Source organism: Onychostruthus taczanowskii, unplaced genomic scaffold (genome assembly GCF_017590055.1).
Source record: "Onychostruthus taczanowskii isolate IOZ18803 unplaced genomic scaffold, ASM1759005v1 scaffold145, whole genome shotgun sequence".
Classification (NCBI taxonomy): domain Eukaryota; kingdom Metazoa; phylum Chordata; class Aves; order Passeriformes; family Passeridae; genus Onychostruthus; species Onychostruthus taczanowskii.
Window position 1 is genome coordinate 917,384 of NW_024498630.1, and position 22,913 is coordinate 940,296.

Below are 22,913 nucleotides of genomic sequence, written 5' to 3' on the forward strand. Positions count from 1 at the left end.
GCAATCTTTCCCAAGAGAGAGTTTGTGGGAAAAGCCAGTTATAAACTAGGTTTCATAATTTGCTGCAAACTCTCTGTGCAGAGCTCTACAGAGAAACAGAATTTCTCAATTTAAGGAGATGGGGCAATAATAAAAAAAATGTGATCATCAGCCTTTGTCCTTTTAAAAACAGCAAATAACATTCAGTAAACAGAGAAGAGGCTGGGGAAAATGTAGTAAGCTATGTAAGAAGGAACCACCTCTCAAAACAATCAAGGGGAAGGTTTTGGGGTGGCAGAGTCAAAAAGGGATACAATGTATGAAATAGACTAATTTTTCAGTCAGAAATACATTGACATAATATTCTTATACTTCTGGAAGACATTTTTCTCAGTCCTGCATTATACCCATATAAAAAGATTAGCATTTCTCAAAATCAGTGTGTGTTGCATGAATTTAATTTAGAAGAAACTTATTGTAAAATTGAGAAAGTCAGACCTGTTGGCTTGTCATCCAGTTGACCATTCCCAGTTGAGGTGTCCAGGGATTGCTTTATAACCTATATTTAGTACTTTTTCATCAGTGATGCAGAATAGGGAATGTCAGCTGCCTGCTTTGGTGGGTCTGTGAGGAAATCACCCTGGCCTTGAGAAGTGACCTGCTCCATCTCCACTGCACTGGGATGGAAACTCTCCCCAGACTCTGCAACCCAGTGTTTCTGGTCCCTCTTTACAATTATTAAATCATGTCTAGCAAAATTTACAGCTCACACTGAGGTCACATTTTAAGCCAGCAAGAGGCTTTACTGAGGCATGTGAAGGATGAAGAGCTGACCTTGCTGTCTGTGTAATACAGTTTAAGTTTACTTTCTGAGCAGACATAGGATTGATCCAGTGTCTGGGACCTATCTCACTGGTAATACTGGCCAAGTGCCCAGAGACTGGGCCTAGTGCTCCCTGTAGGAAAAAAAAACTACTGAAGGCTGATGTCCTGAGGGGGAACATCCCTCAATCACACTGTCTTCGTGAACAGACAACTAATTTAGACACATAACATTTTCCTCAATAACATACTCTATTTTCCTCAATAACATACTCTTCTTAACCACTTTAAAAATGATCCCCCAAATCCTAATTTTACTTCTGTAAGTAGAACTGATTGTTTTCAGTCTATTTTTCTGATGTCTGACATATCAGTCTATGTGTCTGATAACTGCCCCTTTCCTTCACAACCTTGTCATTGTGAAGTGGAGCCTGAAAATACAATCTACTTCCAAATACTGTTCCTTGTGATCAGCCTGGGAACATCTTTCATATTGGCAGATGGATTGCTATTTATGCTTATTATATTTCAGTGAAAGGTTTTGAGGACTGTTATGGAAACTAGGTAACCATTTCCTCATAAAACTGCTTGCTAGAGAAGTTTTTGCTGACATCACCGAGAGAAGGTGCTAAGAGCATGGTTATTATCATCTTGCCTGAGATCATCACTGTAAATGACAAGCCACAGTTTTGGAACCTTGTGATAAACTGCACAAGGTATTTTTGAGATCATAGTGATGCAAAAATGGGGTTCTTTTTTTAAGAGAAGAGGAACGGTAAAGGGCAGGTGAATCACTTTTTTCTTATGTCTATTGTGTTTCTCTGACCCCTTGGGCTCACAGAGATGTCTGTGTAAGAGTAGGTTTTCTAACTAATTTTATCATTAAAACCAGAAATTACTTCCTGTGGATGTGGGAGGTACTCACCACAGCATGCTCGCCTGGGAGAAGCAAGACCCTTTTTGGAAATACCCAAGCCAGCTCTTCTATCTCACTGTTTTGCTGGTGGATTTTCAGTTCAGAGGCGAAGCTCTCAGTCCATATTCCTTCAGCCTGGACGTTATATCAACATCCACAGCATGGTGGCACTGTGAAGAATGGGTGAGGAAAGGGTGAGGGTGCCAGGCAATAAGGAGGTTAAGACACACAAAATAGTTCTTGTTGCTCCTGGATAATGTGCCTGTATACACAGTGTTAATTGCAGATCCATGCCTGCATCTCAGCCAGCTGATGGACTGACTTTCCTTCTCTCCCTGTTTATCTTCCAAATCTCTGACCAAACAGGGAGATTCCTCTGACTGTGGATGCTGCCATCCTCTGAGCTCCTTCAGCCCCTTCAGGCTGCCTCTCTTCTATCAGCCACGGTCTGCATCCTCAAGAGTGAACAGCTTTGGAAAATAATCATCAGTCAGGCCTTATCAGTGAAAGTGGAGATGAGGATTCTCAGGATAACTCATCTATCGACACAGTGACACTAATCTATCGACACAGCTTACTGGTGAATTTCTGGACTCTAGGCTGTGCTTAACTTTTTACCCAACAGCTAAAGCAAACAAATTCATCATCCATAGATGCATCTAAGTAGTTTGTTTCATATGTAGAAACACTGTGTGTCAGGTGGGAAAGGAGAGAAAAAATTAGCTTTTTTCCCTGCTGGTGAGTTTGGGAGAAACAAGAGAAGGGTTTGTACCTGAGAAATCTCTTGCTGTTTTAGATAATGAAACCATTTTTTCCCCATAAAGTTTTACCTCCTCACCTTTCATGTGTGCCTGGGATGGGGAACCCTCCTGTGAGAATCTATAAAATTAGAGGGTTTTGGGAAAGCTGCAAAAGGCAGGTTTTTGAGACAGCAGAACTGTGATTAGAACTAAGCAGTAGCTATAAAATAAGTCAGCAGAAAAATTATGTAAAAAATAGAAAGTAAGGACAAATAGAACAATGATCTCTGTATTAATGCTTGTCTAGAATAACTCCCTAAGCTACAGAAAAGGATATCTGGAGGGATATTAGGAAGTTCTAGGCTTAATAATGGAGCTCTGTGCATTGTATCTTAAGGCTTACAAGCAGGTATTGTATTTGAAATAAGCAAGCATTGTTTTAACCAAAGGGACATGTGCTTATAGTGGTTGGATGGAACTATTGTCAATATGCTTTTGTTTTGTGTGATTGGTCAAACAACTTATAAAGTAAGTTGTAACATAAGTTCTTGGTCTGCTGCCTGGGATGTAAGCTGCTGGCATCTTCCCATTGCCATAACCATGTAATGAGACTGATGCTGGAAAACAAACAGCTCAAGGCAAAAATAAAAAAATCACTTGGTAAATACATGTGACATAATTAATTATAGAATCATTATGTCTGTTTTTCTTGCCTGTGCTGTCTTCTAGACCTAAATATTTTGCTTCATTTTAAATATTTTATTTACTTGTATGGCTTGACACAATTTTCTTCTTCTGATGTGCTTTCTTATCATATCATTGAAGAGAGCTGCCTTCACTCTCCCTTGTCCTCTTTTCCCTCCTTCTTACTTTTGCATGATTTTAAAGGCATACTTGCTTTTTTTACTTAAAGCAGTACTTCAATATATTCAGGCTGTGTTTGACTCCATGAAGAATTTCTTTTGCCTCTGTGATTTCAGAGAGCCTGAATTTATAGCAGAATACCACATATATACACACACACACATATATGTATATATGTAAAAATAATGATGGGAAACTGTAGGGAGAAATGCCTTTTAACTGTCATGCTAATGTAATTTTATTTTCAAAGCATATTTGGACACCTGTTGTTCATGGTTTTAGTACACTAGCTTTGCGTTTGATGATCTGGCCTTGGAAGCAGAGGCGGGGGTGAAATTTGACATACTTTTAGTGTCACAGCAGTTCTGCTCTGGAGTCTGCAGATCTACAAGCCAGGCCTAGAGATGACTCCAGATGACAGGCTCAAATGGGAAGGGTGATACTGCTTCTAGTGTGTGTTGTCTGCTATATGAGCTGAGAAAGCAACCCTGCAGTGGATGTAACCCAGAGCAGCCTTTACTCAACAGCATCTGATGTGTGATCAGTAAGAGTGATGGGGGCACGGGTATATGAAGAGTATTACCTTAATGCCCTTTGAGCATATCCTCAGCTACAAACAGGGCATGCAGATCCATGTCTGTGCCTCTGTGCTTGTCAGTTACATCATGCTTTAATCCTCTTCTTGGATCAAGGGAGGGTGGAAAATCTCTGAACCTCTAAAGTAAGGAGAGCCTTACTTTGGAAAGGATGTGCAGCCTCTCCCTGGATGGAGACACCCTTGGAAAAGCAAAAGGCTTAAGAACAAGGGAGTTTTGCCCTTTTTTGGGTTCTCTGTGTCTTTATACTTCTACCAAGGTCAGACTGTTGAAAACCTTTGGAACAACACAAGGGTAAGAACCACACAGTTCTTACCTGTGAAAAGAGTGATCAGTCACCCTGTGGATTGCTCAAGAGACCTGTGAAATGTTCTTTGAGCTGTCACAGAAATAAGACTGTAAAGGTTTTTCTTTCATTGTTATTATGTTGTCTGTTTATCTTAATTCAAGTACTGATTCAAGCACCTTTTAACATTTGCTCGACACTTGTTTACCCAATTTTCTGTTGCAAAATTTTTAGTGTTCCAGATACATTTGAAAAGGAGTAAGGCGGCTAAAGATGTGGACAGACTTTGAAATTTCTAAACTTCGAGAGAAGTCACCTGCCTGTGAATTGTGTGTCTCATTGACTTCAAAACTCTGAGGCTTTGTAGAACTAAACTTCAAGGGTAATAGTTACGTGTCCTTGGAAAGTTTATCTTAAATTTTCTATTTGGGAAAATAATTTTCAATGACTGGGGACAATGAGAAAGCTGCAACTGTATATCCTACAGAGCAGAAGTCTCAAGGAGGGATCTTTTTAATGGATGCAAGTACCTGAGGGGAGGGTGCAAAAGAGATGGAACTAGGCTCTGTCCAGCAGTACCCAGTGACAGGAGGCAGTGGGGAGAAACCGAAACACAGGAGGGTCCCTCTGAACATTTTTCCATTGTGGGGTGACCAAGAACTGCCAAAGGTTGCCCCACAGTTTGTGCAGCCTCCATCCTTGGAGACTTCTGCAATATCCAGTTTTTGAGGCTTTCTGAACACTGTCCTTGGCAACATAATGTAGGTGATTCTTCTTAACCAGGAGGCTGGATGAAATGGCATCCAGTGTTCCCTTCCAAATTCAACCATTCTGTTTCTCTGTATGATTCTCTGGTGCTGTTACCACACTTAGATGTCATTTATATTGGAACTTTATTAACACTGTTATTTAGCTTGTCATTTTGGAGAGCAACAATACTGCTTTTGCCAGTTATTCATAAATCTGTATCTCATTCTGTTGCCTGTTTCAGTTTGAAACCATTCATATTTCAATGGTTTTCCATTAGTTTAAAAAGAATTTTGGCTCTTTGTCTCTAGTAATTCCCTATTCTTCATGTAGCCTGAAGTTTCTACAACAATGTAATAATAGAAAACTAAAAGCCAGTAGCACCCACATTTTTTTCCAGCAGGTTTAGTTTGTAAACCATTAAAACATCCTCATTTGCTCACAGATGGACAAATTTACCTTGAGGTTACAAAAGTAAATCTCCCTTCTATCAGATTTGTTACATGGTAAGTAATTTAATTTCACTATATAAATTTGAGGCCCTTACAGTAGTAAATATAATTTGCCCTTTCCTTTTCTTGGATGCTACATTTTGGTGGCAATGAGTTAGTAGGAAGACTTCAACGAAGTCATGATTGTCCCACTCTGCTCTGCACTGGGGCATCCTCACCTCGAGTCCTGGGGGCAGATCTGGGTAGCACAACATAAAAAAGACATTAAGCAATTAGAGAGTGTCCAAAGCAGGGCTAAGACAGTGGTGAAGGGCCCTGAGGGGAAGCCTTAATGGGAGCAGCTGAGGTCACTTGGTCTGTTCAGCCTGGAGAAGACTGAGGGGAGACCTCAATGCAGTTACAGCTCCCTGGTGAGGGGAAGAGGAGGGGCAGGCACTGAGCTCTTCTCTCTGGTGACAGTGACAGGACTTGAGGGGGTAGCCTGAAGTTGTGTCAGGGGAGGTTTAGGTTGCATTATAAGAAAAGGCTCTTCACCCAGAGGGTGGTTTGAGCACTAGTACAGGCTCCTCAGGGAAGTGGTCACAACGCCAAGCCTGAGAGAGTTCAAGAAATGTTTCGGCAATGCTCTTGGTCACATACTGTAATTCTTGGGGATGGTGCTGCGCAGGGCCAGGAGCTGGACTGATGATCCTTGTGGGTCCCTTCCAACTCAACATCTTCTGTGATTCCTATCTCCAGGCTACTCTGTATTCTCCCACATTGAGCTAATCTAGATTGGTTCACAGCTGGAATCATTGGCACTGAGGATGGTGAGGGACTCGGCAAAACAAAAAGCTGACACTAGCTGGTGCGGTTAACCTCCCACTAACATACCCTAGAGGAAGAGACAAAAATAGGGCAGACCAGCAGAACCAAAATTACAACAGATTAAAAAATTCCCTGACCACTAGGCATATAGGTAGTTAAACACACAATATCTGTTCATTCCTTGCAATACTGGAATCACCATGCTACAGATTTCCTAATGCCCTGCCTTGACTGCTGTCAAAGGGAAATGTCTGAGTCACATAGAGCATAATAATGAGAGGATAAACTTCTTACCCATTACCTTCAGGCAGTAGTGTTTCCGTACCTAGAAACCTTGAGGGCAAGCATCCCACAGCATCCCTGGGTTAAGAAAGTGGCGAGGTATTTTGGGGGTTAAACATCCTGATCAGGAAGAGGGCTGCACATTCTGAAAAGAGGTGTGTGAGGTGGGGTTTCTGGACTTTGTCTGATGTTCCTAGGGAGTTCTGCTGAAGAGCAGCACTTTCAGGAATTTAGTAAAGGGAAGGAAAATAGTGTTTTGTCACAGACACTTGTCATGAAAATAAGTGAATTAAGCCAACACACATGTACACACTCTGAAGAGCAGATCCAGACACTTATTTACTATGGTGGCTTACTTTTGTATCACACTGCAATTCACCCTGGGGCTCTGAGGGTAAAGTAAATGAGCAGCAGTCATGACCATTACTGCTCTCTGAGCCAGAGGTGGGGAGCAGAGTGCAAACTGTCCTGTGTTTCCATAGCTGTTTCAACTGAGGGGGTTTAAATATCTTTTTGGCTGTTGCACCAAAGGAGTATGCAGGAGAAAAGGAGTCTCTCACTGCTCTCTGCTCTTTCCCTCTGCATCTACTCTATCCACCATGAGGAATAGATAGCAAGAGAGACTGCAGGAGAAGATGTGTGAGAGGAACTGAACAGACTGTCCGCTCTTGATCCCATAAATAATACACAGGTGTGTATAGTTTCACCTGATAACCCCAGGTTGAGGAACCGGGCAGGAAGGAGTGTGTTTGGTGTCTTGCAGTGCTGCAAAACAGACCATGTTTCCTTGTGATCCTGCTAGAAATTCCTGGCTTTGGCTTCAGCAAAAAGAGGATCTCACTTTAGAAGAAGAATATCTTCCTTCAAGAAGGATAATGTTTCATGCCCCAGCACTTGGTAGAAGGTCCTTCACCTACTGTTCCCATTTCTACACAGGAGTATGAGGAGGAAAAAAAGATAATTAAATTATCATAATTGCTTTTGCTCAAATACAGGAGATGGGAAAAAACCTCATAGATTCAAAAGCATTTTTCTCCTTTCTTTAAAAGTAGATCTTGTAACATTAACCTCACTTTAATTATAAATTACACCTGTTCTGAGGGAAACTGAGGGAAAGGTAGCTGTAGAGTATCCCTGGATAAGTGTATTTTATCTGCTATTTTTAAAAGCTGAAGAACAACAATGGAAAGATGATCATATTTCCTTGGTAGCTTCACAACCTACATTTTTCCAGCTTCTTCCTGTTACTAGGACTATCACTAGTACTATCAAATTGAAATTCATGTGAAGGACCTGGTTTCTTTCCCACTTTCTGCCTCCATCTCTTCCATTCCCCTCCCCTTTCCCCTTCCCCTTCCCCTTTCTCCCCCGCTTCTCTTTTTCTCCCCCTTCCCTCCTCCTTTCCCTGCTCCTCTCCTCCTCCACCCGCCTCTATTTCCTTCCCTTTTATTCTTTATCTTCTGCCCCCTCACCTCTTGCACTTTCACTTCCTACCTTTTCTCATAAGAAAACATGTTGTCTGGCAAGAATCTTTCTGAAGGGCTAATTCAAGAATAAAGGATAATACTTATCTGGTCACAAGAGATTTTCTTTCGTTCAATTTGAAATAATAAAACATAATTTATACAACATAAATAATGTTAGCTTTGAAAATTCTATGAGAGATTGGCAGTGTGTCTTTGCTGAGCACAATTTAAAACCCTTTGTGTGAGCTGATCAAATTAAATAAAGCTCCTGTGCTGTCAAAGTTCGAAATCTACTGGTATGCCAACATTCATTCTTCAGCTCTATATTTAACTGTGCAGGCAGACAAGGTCAGCTGTATCTGATTGATTCAGCTTCTGTCTTATGGCAGTACCAGACGGTTGTTTCTCTAAGAAAAAGGGTGTTTCCCCCTATTTTCCTCCCACAGCAGAGCAGCTGATTTGGTCTCATTCCACCAGATGGCAAGCTTTAACCAAGGGAAAAAAAAGGTTTTTTGCAACTATCCATTTATCTTAGGGGAGAGGGGGAAGCGAGCTATGCTCAGTGGTTATTTTTGTTGTATTTTTCTTTCTGTTTTAAAAAATGTTTTTACTATAAGAGGCTCACATCCATCTTCTGGCGTGATTTGTAGTGTTAGAAAAATAAATCAATAGAACAACATTTGCTGTCAGCTATTGAGTAACTGACAGGTGTCATCAAGGGAAGCAAAAATGGTTTAGACTATATGATCCATCCTCAAATTTCACCTAACAGAGACAGAATCAGTTCTCCTAAACAAACAAATGGGTATAGTGATTCCAGTAAAAAATGAGAAGATATTACTAAGCTCTCAGTGCTGCTTAACCTACTCTGAGTTCTGGTTATCCCCAAACCCCACATTAATGCCTACCTTTGACTCTCAGGAAGGAGCTGCTCTGCCCTGTATTTCTGCTATTATAACTTGCCCGTAATGCATGGACAGTGCATGGAGCAGAGAACTCTGCTTGCTCTGTTCAAGCTACATTACTTCCTTGGTCCAGGGCAGTCTGTGTCTCAGATCTCCTGGGAATGGAGTTAAAGTCTGCTTGTATTAGTGCAGCAGACTTTGTCTGCTGTGTTAAAGCTGCTAATTTTCACTCCTTATGTTTTATGGACTGGCTGTTCCAGCTTCACAGTGGAAGCAGTGGTGTCACCAGGTTTGGCTTGGCTTTGGTGACCCAGCCATGGAGCATTACAGTGATGTGTGAGGACCAGTGCTCCCAAGTCCAAGTTCAGCAATCTGGCCCTGTGGATATGGAGATATCTTTGTCTCCAGCAACAACAGCTCCAGGGGACTCTGCAGCCTTTGGGTTAGAAAATCTGGCACAGGAAAAAAATCACAGTTGCAAGTTCCTTCAGTACTATTTCTTTTTTTCCCCCTTTTTCTTGTTTTGTTAGCAGTTCTCACCTCCTGAGGTAGTGGGTCGTGGGTAAATAGCATGGTGGGAGCCTTGGCCACCCCAGGGGTTGCTGTCCCCACCCATGCAAACAGAAAAGTGGTAACCAGTTGTTCAAGAGGACAGATAAGATTGGCTAGCATCATGAAAGTTTTCAAAGGGTAGAGGGGAAATCAAACCTACATTTCAGTTACTGACCTAATGACTGGAGAAAAAGAGTTCCCATTTTTTCCTGTAGGTTCTTTTCAATAAATTACTCTTCCACTATAAGCATCTTTACAAGTTTAAAAATAGCTTTACCTGTGTCTTTACACCTGTTTCTAAGCTCTTTCAAAAGAATAAACTTCTAAAAGTACACCAATGCCATAGACATTCGTAAGATTATGCCAGATGAGCCTGAGGGAAATTTATGCAACGAACACAATTATGTGGCAGTTTGTAGAGCAGTCAAAACTTGTGAGCTTCAGTTCTGAGACTGAAAAATAAATACATACATTTTAGCTATTTTTGCATTTCCTGGTTCACGGTTTTAATTTTTTTCTCAGCATCATGGGAGGTTGGAAGCCTTTGTTTTTCCAAAAGTGGGAACTCATTCTTCTGTTCTGACTCCTAGAACTGAGGCTTTAGAAAAGGCTCAGGATTAATTATACTATGATGATTGAAGAGCTGCAGCAGAGCAGACTGCAGTGAAATGGAACAGCTAAGGAGTACAGGTGGCAGGCTGTGGGTGTCTGACGCTGTATTTATGCTATGAGGACTTAGCTTGTGCTTCATTTCTCTCAGGGAGAGGATTATGGGCTTTGGAGTTTCGTACTGTGCCTGCAGTTTGTGTAGGCCTTAGATTTTTTTTTCCCCCTTTTGGATAAAGAACTGCAATTTCATGCAGTGCCTCTGCCAGAGCTCCAGGCATGCCTGGGGAAGCTGTGAATACCCTCTGTGACTCAGGCATCCCTGACACACATCTTCTCTCTCTGGAAACAAGCAATATCTCTCCAAAGCCATGTCGGTTTGACCAACAGGACGACTCATGTCACCTTGCTTCACTGTCACTCATCTTACTATCCACTTACTTTTCTGAATTAAGGGAACTTTTGAAAGCATCACACCGAGGTGACAGAAGTGCAATCAGGTAAGAACTGTTTGATATTTCCAAAGGCAATTTGTCCTCTGAGAGATATGGGAAGCCCCTGCCCTTCCCAAGCTGTTCACAGCAGAGCAGAGGTGTGCAGCTTGGCATGCTTCTAAGTGTAAGGACAGCAAGGTTGTTTTTGCGCTGGGCCTCCCTTCTCTGCTGCTCCTAAAAAACGACACTGCAGCGGTAGAGACAGTCACAAGATTTTTTAAAATTTCTGCTCTTGCTGTGGGCTTCGGCTCTGTGAACTTTGCTTTGGTTTCCCCAGTGAGAGTCAATTCAGAGATCACTTGTTTTGTGGTCATCACACTGATCTTATCCCTTGCATTCTGTCTTAAAAACAAGACCACAAAAACCAGGCCAAAATTGCCCAGAAAGAGAAGTATTTTCCCTTAATTGCATCCAATAAGTTTGAATATTGTACTAAAGTGAAAGTCTCCCAAAACCTTGAACATATTAATGTCTTTTACTTGGTTTTAATTTTATTTTTGGTCTCATATGTGAAACTGCTGAGTCTGAATTTTACTTTTTTTTTTTATAATTCAATTGTTGATATACAAACTAAGGTAAAATCAGATTCCTTTTCCATATTCATAATGGCTCTGCAGTTCTGAAAGAACTCAACTGTAATAAACCAATGCAAATCAAAATTATTTTCTCTTCTGCTAAGAAAATTCTGTAATAAAAGTTCAAGTAAATGTAAAGGATTGAACATCCACGTAATACTTTTTCAAGGGTAGGAATAGATTTTAAAGTCATACATCTTAGTAAAAAAAATGCTTTCAGTTCCTCTCTGAATGACATTTTGCAGTCTGTAGGGTTTGTTTAAGTACTAATCTGTCAAACATGGAGAGAGCTGAGATCACCGGTCTAAATAATTTGTGGAGAGGAGACAGCCCTTCTACCTTAAATAAATCTGAGCTTTCTTTGAAAGAATTGCTTGAATCAGAAGTGCTGGGCTAGCAGGCAGCTGAATCCACATGTGATGTTTGATCTCAGATGTGTGGAAGCCAGGCCAAGAAAGGTACATAAAAGACGAATCTGCAGTAGGCTCGGAAAGACTCCAGTGCTGCAAATGAAGATGTGGTCAAGTTTTCAAGGAAAGTGCTAGGTGTACTTGCTTTATGCTCTGTCTTTTCTGGGATTTGGCTTGCAGTCGGACTGGAGTCAGGGTCCTGAAGTAGATGAACCTTTGGTATGAAATGTATGGTTTCTCTCATGTTATGTGTTAGCAAACTTTTTCTATGTTGTTATCTGTTGACAATATTCTGAAATATCTTATTTTACTTACTGAGAGAAAAAACTTTTGCTACTGCTGGCAGGCTCCTAATCAGTCTTTCTTCTTCAAATAAATGTTGTTTTGTTGTTACTGCCTCTCTCTGCCACTGCTAAAATAAATCAGAATCCCCATCTCAATGCCTGTAGAGACACAAACATTTAATTTATAGCAACTTCCTTTTCTCTTCATGGTTTCTACTAAACAGAACATGCTGGGTCTCAACTGCATTTGCATTTATGCTAAATTACAAGCAGAACAATCAATACAAGTCCCAGCTCACGCTGCCCACAGCTGAACAGCAGCAAAAAAAGAAAACTGCCAATGAAATCTTTCCCACCCAGCCAGCTGGTTACTTGTTTCTTGTTAATTTACCTTAACAGATGGCAATTAGCCACCTATTTATTTATCACGGTGGTCTTGGAGCACCTCCCAAGAGCTGTGAAGATGAAAAGAATAGTTTATCCTTAGACACACGTGAAGGCAGTAAGGCAATCCCGGACAGCCACTTCTCAGGGCAGGTCAGGACAGGCAGAGAGGGTGCCTGGGCAGAATCTCCTCTTTGAGTGCCCAAAGGGATGAAGACAGGACCTCCCTTCACACAGGACAGATACTGGTGGGACCTCCACTGGGGTGGTTAATGCAAGCACTCCAAGCATCCCTGACAGCTGCAGTCTCCTTGATGTGTGTGTGCCTGCTCTCCACCTCAGGGACCAAGCCAGCAGACCCAAGGTCACTGGCTACAGGAGTGATCTTAGTGCTGGAAGGCTGCTGACACTGCGTTCTGCTGTGACCATTCCAGCCCCTGTGTGACATCCCCTCTGACCTGCACCCACCTGCTGAGCTGCTACTCATATGGCTGCAGTCCCTCCTGGGTGTCTGCCAGCCCTCCTCTCAGAGCACACATGGGAAGGTGTTTGCAGCTTTTGCCTTGGGACCCATGCTGAACTTAGAACAAGCAGAAGAGCATCTCTGATCCTGCAGATAGCAGCCATATCCTGCAGAGCCACAGAGACTGACTGAATTGACAGGATTAATGTGACTCCAGGGGGTGTCCCGGCAGCTGATCAGAAGATGCTGGTCCTGATGAACGAAGCACAGTGGAGACAACTGGTATGCTAAGGGCAGGGAATGTCCCCTTTATTGTAGTTACAGTGCTAATGATTAACACATTAGTCTGTGGGATGCAGCTAACTCTCAAGTTAATTCTTGAGCTGAAGCAGGAACAGCTCATAAAATGTCAGCTACAAATGTAATGGCAATCGCTGCTCAGGACACTTGCATTTTTTGATCGAGGGTCGTGCTGTAATTGATGCAGGTTTTGGGGACTATGGCTACAGCTCCTGCCTGTCTCCCATGCAGCTTCTATTCAGAGCCTGCTCCATGTCCCAGAAACAAGTAGGTTCAACAGAAATTAGATGAATTAATCATTTCCCCTCCATAAACTGATGCTCATAATCCTGGCTGTGATTTCCTGTTATGTCTTCCCTTCTGCAGAGAACTTTATTCCCTACTGAGATGAAATAAAATGAACCAAACCATTGTCAAAACAATTCAAAGCGCTCTGCTCCTTTGAGCAGAGGGATCAGCTCTACAGCCTGCTTTGCTTGTTAACTCCTCAAACTGATGAAGAAACGGATGCAGGAATAATGATAGTGTGTCTAATACTATATATTAAATTTAAGTGATGTGTTGATTTTATTGGTATCACAACATGGTGTGCAATACTCCTCTCTGTCCCAGAAAATGCCCTGCCTTAGAATAAATCAAAATCTCTGTGTACCTGCAGATTACTGGCCAGCATCCAAATGAGTTATTGAATAAACATGCATGAAATATCACATAAAAGACACACAAAAAATTGCAGCTGTGAAGAACGGGCCCTCAGCCTCTTTTCAGTCAAACAGTTAGACCAGTTGCTTAAACCAATGCCAATCCCGCTAAAGGTGCAGCACAGCTTCCCAGGAGGAATCAGCTTGGGCTTCTCTGGCCTGATGACACAAAGTGTTTGAGGGTAGGTTTGGGACAGAGTCCCTCATAACACACCTGCATGTAGAGGGTAGCCAACCAGTCAGGGTCCTTGGTCAAACAGCAATCTCATGTTGCCGAATTATGTATGTATGTAAGAACAGTAAGATTTGTTTACTTTACATGTAAAGGCTTTTCTTTTTCTTTTTAAATTTATTAAATTGTCGCTTCTTACAGAGCTCTCTTAGCAGCTCCCATTCATCTTTGCCCCAAAATCCTCTAAGTCCATGAATAAATAGAAAAATCTGTATTTACATTTCACTTTTGAAAAGGGTTAAATATGATAATGGTCAAAAAAGTGTTTTTAGCAGGGAATAAAATGTTACCATTCATCCTGTCTTTAGTAAAACCTACTTTTCTCCTGTCCTGTATTTCTAGGGGTTCTTTCACCCATTAGCTATGTTATGCTAATTAGCTTCTAAATTTTACTTTTTCTTTTCCCCTCTCTCCTATTTAATTAACATGGTGGATGTTGTCTTTGTCTTATGGCTACAATGAACAAGGTTCCTGTGAAAACGATGGTTTTTTTAAACCTTTTTAATTGAAATGGCATGAATTCAAAGATTGTCAGGCAGTTCTAGTAATTTGGTCACATGAATGTTGCTTTGGAGACTCTTCCCCCAAAGCACATTTAAAAACTCCCAAACTAGCTTTTTGCTTAGGCAGCAACTGTTGTGCAAAGGAACATAAAAAAGGCGAGAAGTTAAAGAATAATTAAATATTTTCTAAATTTTGGCAGTTGCACATAGAACGTTGCATTCAAGTGTGGATACACTATAATTCACACAAGTATCCTTCCTCTAAGGTAGAAAATAAACCTGAGATACAGCCTATTTTTAAAGATTGGTGCTAGGTTCCTGTCCATGGTGTATGTCCATATGAAGTTTCCATAACTTTACCCCATGCAATGGAATCCTTCTCCTCAGCAAGTGGGCTCTAGATATTTTGCTCCTGCAGGTCAAAGCACTACCTTAGTTACCAGAATGAGGAGTGCTGGGCTGGGCAACCTCTCCAACCCCACTGAAGCTGGATTACTCATCCATGTGGGAAGCAAACCACCGGCTGGGGAAGACAGCAGGGAATTGACAACCAAAGCTCAGCCAAGAGGGGGTGGACACTGATCGGTTGCTCTGCTACTTGGTTGTTGTGGCTCCTGTGATTGCTCACCCACCTCATTTCAACTGAAATTTCCACGGCTTTGCATATTTTTCTGTAACAGATGTTTTGTTCTCAAAGGCTGCTCCTGCTTCTGAGGTGTTTTCACTTTGTTCACAGAGCCTTCCACCTCTACATGCGTAGTGCACTGCATTGCTGAGCACCTGTGGGGCATGATGTTCATGCAGAGCGTGGCTGTCACTCCACAAAGTACATTAACAATTGTTATTTAAGTTTTCACTGAAAGACAAATCTGAGTAGGTTGCAGTAAGATGTTTAACAACAGCTTGTAGTAGATGCTTTGCTTTTTTTTTTTTTTCTCCAGCAGTCCATAAACAGCTCAAAAACTCATTTAGGCATCTTCTGCTTTAAGTGTTACCTAGCGCAGGGTGCTTGCTGCAGAGCAGAGTACCAAACACAAGAGATGAAATGCTGTAGTAAGTTTCTCTCCACTTATACTGCTAAAGTAGATGGGATTTGTTGTGAAAGAGGTCCAGGGTGAATCTCCTCAAACTACACAGCCCTAACTGCAGAGTTTCATTGATGCTGATTTCCAGTAATGAAGTACTGCCTTTGCCAAAAGCACCGACAACTGCCCCAGTCTGTCTCATTTCCCCTTCCCAGAATCCAGGCTGGCAATGCATAAATCTCCTGTGTCCTGGTGCTGATATCTTTGTAATAGAATAATAACAGAGGGCAATACTAAATCAAGGCCTTAGTCCAGTCATTATCACAGTTACTCACATTCTGAAAAAGTGCATCATGAATATCTATAGTGATTTTTATCACACAAAAAGCCACGGAATTTTTCTACTGCAGAGATGCTTTGTAGTAAGTCTAAGAACTGCTCCAGACTTGCTTTACTGCAGACATGCTCTGCAGACTTAACTTCATTTGATCCACTAATAGTCATGCCAGTTATAAAGTGGAGACATTTAATTACAGTGCCTGCAGCTTGTGAGTCTTGATTCAAAGCCCACCAAAGTCAAAGGATGCTTTATAGCTGAGTGAAAGAAATTCAAAAGACAGCAAGGATCCCAAAGTAAGCTGTGACTACAGAATCAAAGTTGGAAGAGCCCTCTAAGATTATTCAGTCCAGTCGTTCACCTGGCACTGACCCTGTAAGCCCTGAACCACTAAATCACATCACCCAGCACCAGATCCAGATGCCTCTTAAACACCTCCAGGCACGGGGACTCCATCACCTCCCTGAGCAAGTTATTCCAATATCTATACATTTTCCAAAACAGGAAAAATTTTCTGTTAAACAGTGCTTAAGTTTGAAACTGTGCTTCTAATATTTTCTATTTAATAGGCTTCTGGCTTCTCCTTCCTTGATGTAATTTTTTGTATTACAATATTTGTTCCTTGATCTGTTAGTACCTTTAATTTATTCAATAGTGAGAGTGATCACAAATATTTTGCACTGGATATTGGTGGATTTCTTGCAATTCTGTATTAAAAGATGTTGATTTTAGGAACTGAAAATATATTCTATATATTCATATATATTCTAATTGAGTTATGCTTACTCAGCAATGCTTATTTGTCTTCTATTTTATTTTATGTTTTTATATTTTATATTTTATGGGGTTTTTTCCCTCCAGGTTATAGTGTTTCAATAATACAAAGCAATCACAGAGCAGATTAAAATGCATTGTGAAACTCTTGTACTTTGCTCTTTTGAACAGATGGCCAGGATGTGTGTTAGTGTTTATCAGTGCAAACCCACTGAAACCAGTGGGAAAAGAGCATTTTATACAAACACTTTCTAAATATCACAGAACTGTGAGATGTGATAAGGCTGGACACTGTTCTTGGTTATCCCCACCTTCTGTAAGCATTTACACTTGAGGAAAGGGGCTGCAGGATTTCTGCAGGATGCTGCCATTCTGACTGGGTAAAATGTTTACTCTCTGGTTCTTTTAAAGACAGTGGCCCAACCACAAGGTGGCATGAAGTAGACTAGGTTTGACAGCAAAATACTGTGATTCTGGTTAATTTTCAAAGTATTTATCTTTCCTTATCAGTAAATGGCATAACAATACATAAAATGCCACATTATGGGAGTGGCAAATCTTAGTTTTGACCTTTGCACATGGAGCAGTGATCCATAACTAGAAGAAGTAGGTGTGTGCAGAATTGGGTGGTGTAACTCTGAAATGATTGGTTTTACACCAGATTTTGGTGTGCTACAGTTGCTTCTTAATGGGCAATTTTTGTAAAAATGGGACTGACCAGCATTCCTTTTGCTCACTGATGGAGCTGTGGGAGAAGAGTCTTCATGGTTTTCCACGTTAGAGGTCTCTATTTTTTTCTAGTCTGACTACTGTGATATCCTCAACATTTCTGCAGTACTATCAATGCTCCTGACATTTTTTGAATTATGTATTGAGTTATTGCTAATCAAATGGAGGCACAGAATTCATCAAATAACCCAAGTTGCTTAAAAAAGTTATGCTAATTGTTAATGTTACAGCAGTAAGGAACCACTGTACCTTGGACTCACCCTTGAAGGCATCAAGAACCTCCTTTAATGCTGGAAGCCAGAATATCAACTTAACTGAAGTAATTTCGTCCTTTTTTACCTATGGGTGATTAATAAGTTTCTCTGATTATTCAAGAAGTTGAAACTCTTATGATGTCTCTTTAAACAAGATTTCGCTTTGGCTTGCACAATTAAAGCCTGGAAATTAAAAACTGGAAAGACTTTTGTTATCTAGTACCTCTTTACTTTGTGAGCTGATCTGCCTGTGCTCTCTGGATGGGGAAGGGGAACTTGGAAAATCAGGAGACAAGTCACTGCATATTTAGCTGGTGTACTCTTCTGGGAGTGGAAGGAAATGCTTGAAGAAGCTACATTTGTTAAATTTAATTTGGAAGATCTCATGTTTGTAGAAGTTATTTGCATTTTCCATGTTCTGGAAATACTTCTGCTATCTTGCGTACCTAAAGCCTTAGCAATTGTACTGCGTTTAAAGCTACTGTGAGTCCTGTAGCTTAAATCAAGAGATATTGTGAATTATCACCTATTTTGCAAGGATTGCACTTAGCTATTTTTTTATAGAAAAATAAAGCAAAATTTACTCTATATTTGTCTGTAACACTATCTTTTAGATAGTCTGTTTCATAGACATTTGGGCATTTTGCATGTGGTAGTTACTGTGGCTCAGTTCCTTGCAGTGTCAAGACATGTATTTAGCACGAGTGAGGTAATGGAGCCATCAACTTTCACATCAAACCATGAAATTACAGCAGTTTTGTTTTTTTTTTTTTTTTCAACACAGCCAAGGCTGAGATAAAGTTCAGTGATTTACACTGAGTCTGGTATCAACAGAACTGGTTTTTTTTTCAGAGATGTGCCTGTTCCTCTAGCTCTTTTTGGAAGTGGCAGCATGAAGAAGTTGTGCTCTGCTTGATTTCATCGAAACAGCATTTGATTGAGGATTGGACCTCACACTGTTTTGATAGGTGTCACTGCAGCTGAGGCAACCTGGCTGTGCAGGGATCAGAGCTGTGAAATTAGTTTCTGCCTATTGATTGAGATTGTTCTGAATGCTACCAACACCATTAAGATAAATGAATTCTCTAACACTGTGAAAAAAGGGAACTAGGCATTGCTTTCAAATTTTTAATAATTATTGATGTTCCCAATATTCATATCATTGACTTACAGGATGGATTGTAAAAAAAGAAGAAACATTTAAAAAGAGACTACCCTCAATGCAATGAAGAGAAACTAAGAACTGCAGAAACCTTAGAGTATAACTTCCTACCTATTCTCTGCTACAAGAAAGATCTGAAATTATTAAAAGATAGGGCAATATTGCAATACAGCTTGACTGAGACATTGAAGTGTTCCTTTTCATTTAGAAGTTGAATGAAATTATAAGGATCAATGTAGCTTCAGATGTAATTAACCTGATGCTGTTTTATAAACATTAACTCCATTAATCTCTGGACTGGAATTAACTAATGCTTGGGCTTGTAATAAAAACAAAAAAAAATTATCTCACTTTTATGTCAAGATGACTTTAAGCAGACAATGATTACACTGTGGCCTGGTACATGAGCCGTAAGAACACAGGTTGGAATGTTCTAAGAAAAAAATGGAGTGGTATACTCACCAAATGGGATAATTGCAATCCAGTGAAATAAGCTCACTGTAAAATCAGAACTGCATTCAGTCAGGCAAAGTAAGCAACAACATCTCCATAAAAACCACTCATATCCAAACTGATATTAGAAAGCTGGGTATTTATATCCCATTTCCTGAACCAGACTGTTGCAGTGAAGCAGCAATGCAGAAGCATGCCCCTGGTACAGCATTTAAGTTCTTACATCTGTCCTTGAGCAAGACGAGCCCCATTACAATTTTTTTCCTGCTAGTCCATTTAACTTCCTTGGAATGTTGGATGACTTATCTAGGAACAGAGCATTAGGAAAAGATTTGCTGTTCACACTTGCATCTCCACAGATCCAGGTTTGCAATGACCAAAGGGAACTTTCAAAATGTACTTTCTCATGTAGTCTGTTCATGCAAGAAATGACAGATGGACTTGGTCGCTAAGAGGGAAAACAGAGAATTGTGAGGAAATGTGCATGCAGACAGGTCAGGATTACTATGATGTATTGCAGGTGTATTGGGACCAGTACCTGGAGAGGAGATCTGGAGAGAAGGCCTGTAGTGAAAGGAGAAAGAAGTCATCATGAATGGGCATTTATTGACCCCAAAATCAGAAGCAGGAGTTATGAAGGTGATGATCTAAGCTGGGACTTTCCCTGCTCACAACAGAGCATGCTTGTATCAACTCTGCTTGTCATCACAACTGGTGGCAAAGCAAGGCCTCTGGAGACAGCAAGGATGAGAAAGAGAAAGGTACTGCTGCTTGAGAGCCTAACTTGAGGCTCTATAATAATAATAAAAAACTCATTAAATGTGTTTTTCACAACACTAGAAAAGAAAAACTTGTGCTAAAATTAGCTAAGCCAAAATGAAAGATCTGTAGTAGTTTGTATGTGTAGTAAGAAATCATATATGACAGTTTGGTATCACCATGCCATGCCTGGTTGGCACAAATTAGAGTCAAGGGGTTTAGGCGTTCTTTGTCTGCTTCTTCTCTGCTCCCTGATGCAAAGCAGCACCACCACACCATGACAAGTCATAATGCTTGACTGGCCAACAGGTCCTGAGGGACGTGGTGCCTGGTTCATCAACACAGTGGCATTTCCCTTGAAAATCTCCAAATTTAAGTCATGCTGCAATTTTTTGGCAAAGTACTATTTGCTAATACATTGAACTCTGGAAGAAAAAAGCAGGCTTTTCCTACAAGCAGCTCTCTGTCTGTGAAGTTCTTTTGGAAAACTGCCTTGAAGAAGGGTGTGAAAATCTGTCTCAGTCCCCTCTGTCATTGATGCAAAAAGCAAATTTCTTTCATGTACCTGGTTGTTACAGAGACCAATGACAAATGTTGTGCTTACTCAGGCATCCTGGGTTAGATCTTTCCAACTGTGCACAGATCTCTATGTCTCCCCTGTATCTGATGAACTGCAGTGATAACCCATCTCATTTCTTCCTTGGTGCAAGGCTGAAAGGTTAAACCGGGCTAAATGCGTAACCAGCTCCATGACCTAATGGCAGCTTCACGCATCTTAGGGTGAGTGTATATGGATGTGACTGTTTGCTCAGGGAAAGCACTCACAGGTTTCAGCCTATGGACTCTCCTTCAGATAGACTGGAATGGGAATTTCCATGAGTAGAAACAGCTGGATCAAACTCTCTGTAAGTAATTAACACACAGGAGAGACATTTGTGCTTGCACTTTATCAAGCCTCTTGGTAAGATTATGTACTCCAGATAATTAATCATTACGTTTCCCTATACACATAATTACCTCTACTTTCTTGCTCTCCCACCTCCACACATATAAACAATTCATATGCATGTATTTACAGAGTAATTACAGAGTGCATATGCTGTGATTAAAGGCATATAAACTGTGTATCCCTAATTACAAGAAAAAAACAACAACAAAAAATACACAAACGAAAGCTCAGGCAGAAAACCACACCACTTCTTTAACTGGATCAAATCCTTTTCTCTTCAAACTCAAGCAAAGAAAAATACCTCAAATATTCTGTGCTATGAGCCTGGCAAAAAGATGGGTGTCAGCCAGCCCAGCAGGTCCCTTGGTTGTAAATTATTTAATATATGGGACATAAATCAGAAAGCAGTGTTACTTGGGACAAGATGAAAGAAATACTGCATCTCAAAGTTAGAACACCATTTGGATTTAGTTCCCTTCCACCAAATAATAGAAGATCCTGCATGTATAGCTTTGGTGGAAAACACCTGCATCCCACATGAAGTGAATACAGGTATGTTTGCTTTCTGAAAACCCTTGCTGGCTTTGTTTACATGAGGTGATCTGATGTGGCTCTTCTAAAATGAGTAGCACTGCTCTCTCCTGCTGAGGTCTCACATTCCCTCATGATATTTTGATGTATGACCTGTGTGTTTTCCATGGCAGACTGCTCAGACTTTCCTTCAGAGATTTTGTGCCCAGAGCACTCCAGACTACTGGCAAATGAAGTCATTCTGTGGCATGGGGAGAGCAGGATCAAATGGAGTAATTCTGCATGTTCTTGGAAAATACTCTTCTGTACCTGGTATGGCTCTTGAGGATGATCCTGCTGAGGACTTGATCCTTGTGGGTCTGTTTCAACTCAGTGTACTCTGTGATTCTGTAATCCTTTTTTTCTGGGCTTCATGAGGCAGGATAGTAAGAGTAGTCAACTACAAAGAAAGAAGGTGACATTGAAAAGACAGATTGCTTAGATTTATTTCATCTGGCACAAAATTGTTTAGAAAGTGCCATTCACTTTGGTTGCTAAAAGTCAGTGGTGAGACTACACTTTTCAGCTTTTTGCTGACAAACTCCTCCTAGATTAATAACTCATCATTAGATCTTAAGAGCAGGCATAGAGTGATGGTTGGTTGTAGTTTTTATGTATTGGCAGGGCAGCTGGGAGGGCCTGTATGTGTCCCATGTATCTAGCGCTGGTCATGAAGTTCATCACAAAGGGTTGTTATTTCCACATCTGCAATTCCAGACAAGCTACTGTAAGGTCTGCCTGAAGAGGTCCTGGACACCAGCTCCAGGACTAGGTCGACTTGCTTTCTGCCACAAGAGGATGACTAGGACCCGTTGTCTCTATGGATGTCAATGCAATTTTCTCTGCTGTTCATACTGGAACACCACACTTGTTGCTGTGGGCATTCTCTGGACCTGTCTTTGTAGAAGTGGATGCGTTTCCCTGTGTTTTGAAGTGCTTCCTATGCTAATATCCAGGATAAATTTAGTGTGGCTGATGGAAGTCTCAATGTTGAGAGATGAAATTAAGTAGATTAGTGGGACATAGCAGAGGAGGACCAGAAGCACAAAATCCTTGGGCTGTTCAGGAGAAAGTATGTCATAGCAGAAGATTTGCAAGGAAGACAAAAAAAGATACCAGATAAAGGTCAGGAATCAAGACGAACAGAGACAGTCTGGTGGCAAAGGAGTAGGGATGACTTTGAGCAATTGCACTGTGCTTATTGCTGGAGACCATAAAAAACCTCAGAGTCCCAACATCCCTGTTGTGTCAAGCAACAGGGAGTTAAACACCCTGGTGTCTTATAGCAGCCTGCTGATGTTGATGGCAGAGCCTGCTACAGACACCATCCTGTGTTTTATCAAAGTGAGTATGGGAAATAACTCTCCAGACCTTCACACTGCTTGTAACACTGCTACTGGGGGCCTCTGTAGCAACCCAGTGAATGACTGTGAGATTAAATCACACCCTTCCTTCTTAGCAGAATACTTTGCAGCTAGTGGCAGCAAGTTAGGGCTAATCATCTGACCTTATTCTGGCATGTACTTTGTCTCTGA